Here is a 3,804-nt window from a genome sequence, read left to right on the forward strand (position 1 = left end):
CTTAGACTAAAGGAATCTCCGGAGGGTGAGGGGAACATCTCTTGGTCTTAGGCTTAGGCCGATTTTAAATGCCTCCCTCTTGCAGCTTAAAGAGAACACAGTGCACATTTAAGCACAGGAACAGTAATGGGGAACTCTAGATAGACTATGCAAACAAAGAAACTGGGCATTTTCATTAATCATCCCAGGTCTTAATCCTACAGTTTGAATTCCTAGTGTCTGACCAGCAAGGGAAGAAGAGCATCCAGGAGGAAGTGGATGTGCAGGAGTGTTGTGCAGCCTATACGGAGGCAAAGGTAATTGGCGCTTTCCCTCAGTGCCATTCATCTACCAACCACCCTGGTTCCTTAGGGTGGTAGGGAGGGAGATTCTGGAGAAGGAACAGTTGGGGTCCACCTGAGAGTAGCCTGGGACAGGGAACCCTGCAGTTGTTCCAACCCTTCCTCCACCTCCATGCATCCTGGGTAGATCAGGACTAGGGACACTGTGTACTGACAGCAATTGTGCTCCGGCCTGGACAGAAAAGTAGGAAAGGCTTTGGCACAGTCCAACATGCTGGTCTGCACAGAGCAGGTGCTTGGAAACTGCCTGGGCCAGGAACCTCTCACCTGAGTCTTGAAGAATGGTGGCTGCGTTTAAGTAGCCAACAGGTGCCCATTTTACCCTCCAAAAATAGAGACAGAAAGATGTACCTCAAACAGATGTGGGTGCGTGGAGAGAGAATTACTACCTAGGCGCAAATCTCAGTGGGCTCCAAATCTGACACTGTCGTTTAACGGTGACCAGTTTTTTCCTTCTAATGTTGAAGACTGAACACTAGAGAAGCATGCCAAGGCAAGCATATTAAGCAGGTTTATTTAAAGATAATAAAACAGACCTCTCCCAGAGGGAGAAGGGGGCCATGGCTGATGTTTAAAGTCCCCAGAAGTGAGTGCACCCTACATCTATTATAGGTTAAGGTCTTTTGTTCTCCAGTCTCTACCCCCTTATCTTTCCTTCCTGCCTACATGACTAGGCCTGGTTTTGCAGGTGAGATGTAAAAAGTGAGAAGCAGATGGGGCAGGGGAAGGCCAAGTGATTCAGGCAGGTAAGGGCCCAGGGGGCATTAATTAGCATCTGCTTGCCTATAGTCCCTGACAAGGGCAGGTAAATTTGGTAATCAATGGGCTCTGCGGGTCCTTGACTTTCCACTCTCCCAGGGGCAGTCTCCAACTTCCAGAGGCAGATGGCTTTTCATGACCTCCATTTCCTGGATTTGACCAATCCCCTATTTCTACACTAACTGCTTGTCCCCAATTCTGGCTTCAGAGGAGGTCACCCCATGCAGGGCTCAGTGAAGCCAGCCCCAAAACTGAAACTGCACTATTAGTTCTGAAGTCACTGTAATGAACAAGGATTCTCTTTACTGACTTGCTGCACTAGAATTAGATTTTTCTTTCCTTGGAGAACTGAGGGCATCTTCACAGATAAAATTCCCAATATTTCCAATGATCTGAAGTCTCTCAGATAATCTAATTGTGTAAATTTTATGATTAATGAGACTGTGCAGGCTGGGTGGTAATGAGAATAAGGACACAGCTTTCCAGGAACACCCTCACTTCCCTGGTTAATTGATGATGAAAATTCAGTCCCTGTGCCTCACAGAAAGCCCTCCTGTTGGAGGGACATGTGTGCCCTTATGTGGAATCAGGATGAAGAGAGTCTCTGAGCAAAATCATGGAAACAGGGACAGACTTAACAGATCAGAGAGGCTTTCTTTATTCACCCGGGAATGGCACGTTTCCAGGAAACTGGTCTGATTTTATAGGGTTAGTGAGAGTTCATCATAGCAAAAATTCAGTGTGACTTCATCATCAGAGACTGAATTATAGCAGAATGTGTCAATTGGGCAGTCAGGAAAACGGTTGCACAAGAGGAAATTGTCAAAGTTCAGAGGTCACTGTCCTCCTTTCTCCCTGGGGGTTGTTGTTTCCACATCCTTCAGTATCCTTGTCCTGAACTTGACTCTCTAAGAGCACCACATCACAGTCTGCTAAAGCTAGGAACGCTCCTTCAGTTTCTACTTCTCTGAAACCCAAACAAAGAAAACTTTAAAGAACTTAAATTATATGTCAACTATCTCAAGTGAATAAAAGTAATACTCAGGCTTCACGCTAATTTAAAATGCACATGGCCTATTTTGTCTCATTCTTTAAGAAAATGTAGTGATGGAAAAATAAGGTATTCTGGTGAACCAGGAGTCCTGTCGCTGTGACTCAACGATGTGGAAGCCCAAATCCAAATCAAATCATACATGCTACAGGAGAAGCTGTCCTTCCTATAAGCTTCCTCAAGGCCTCCTTCATGTCTCTGTTCCTCAGGCTGTAGATAAAGGGGTTGAGCATTTGTGGGACCACAGTGTACATCACTGAAGCCACAGCAGAATTCCTGGGGGAGTCAGTCACTGCAGAGTTAATGTACACCCCAAATCCTGTCCCGTAGAACAAGGAAACAACGGACAGGTGAGAACCACAGGTGGAAAAGACTTTATGCTTCCCTTCTGATGAGGGCATTCTCAAGACAGAGGACATTATGTGAGAATAAGAGAAAATGATCCCAGAGATGGCAGCAACAGCAAGCAGACCAATCACCAAATATACCAGGATGTTGTTGACAAGGGTGTCAGAACAGGCCAGTTTGAAGACCTGAGCAAGTTCACAGAAGAATTGGGGGATCTCCAGGTCTGTGCAGAAGGACAGGTGCAGCACCATCGAGTGTGGAGGAGTGCGTGCACAACACTAATGAGCAGGGAGAGTAGAACCAGGAGGATGCAGAAGATGGGGTTCATGATGACCCATGTACCTCAGGGGGTGACAAATGGCCACATAGCGGTCATAGGCCATTGCTGCAAGGAGACAATTTTCTAAACCACCAAAAATCAAGACAGACAGACCTGGGAGAGGCAGCCTGTGTAGGTGATGCTCTGATCCTGTGCTTGGATGTTGGCCAGATCTTGGGGATGGTGGTTGTGCTAAAACAGATGTCAGTGAAGGACAGGTTGGAGAGGAAGAAATACATGGGGGTGTGGAGGTGGGGGTCAGATCTGACGGCCAAGATGATGAGCAGGTTCCCAAGCTGTGACCAGGTACATGGACAGGAACAGGCTGAAGAGAGGGGCTGCAGTGCTGGGTCCTCTGTCAGTCCCAAAGGAGGAATTCTGAAACAGCTGTGTGGTTTCTAGTTGCCATGTTGAGGAATCTGAGGGAAGTGCTGGGTGAATAGAAAATGTATGGATAGAAGCAGAGAGCAGTCTTAAATCCACACCTGCAGACACTGTGGTCTTATGATTCCTAGACTTCAGATCTGTGAGAAAATGAAGTTCTGCTTTTATGACCCCCTATCTCGGTTACTTGGTTATGGCAGTCCTACCAACTAGTACCTCCTCAGCATCTATACAAGTAGTCAAGTGAATTTAGAATATTTCTAACATCACCTTCACTGTCCAGAGTTCAAATGAATTTCAACCCAGAATGGGAACTTCTTGCAGACCATTTACTGGAGAGGCACTGGAACCCGTCCCTCCCTCCCTTGTTCCTTATTCCCCTCACTGCTTCCAAGGATGAAATTCTACTTACATACTTGCCCTCAAGTCCAAAGCATTTCTTCAGCGACTCTGTGTTACCTGGAGGGCTTCAGGGGAATGGTTTCAGCATCTCACCCAGATACTAAAGAGAGAAGATTGGTCCTCAGAAACACAGAGAAAGTAACTGATGATCCTCCTGTTCATGAGGAATCATCACTGGGAAGAGGCCCAGGTGTTGTGTC

This window comes from Sciurus carolinensis, chromosome 17 (genome assembly GCF_902686445.1).
Source record: "Sciurus carolinensis chromosome 17, mSciCar1.2, whole genome shotgun sequence".
Lineage (NCBI taxonomy): Eukaryota > Metazoa > Chordata > Mammalia > Rodentia > Sciuridae > Sciurus > Sciurus carolinensis.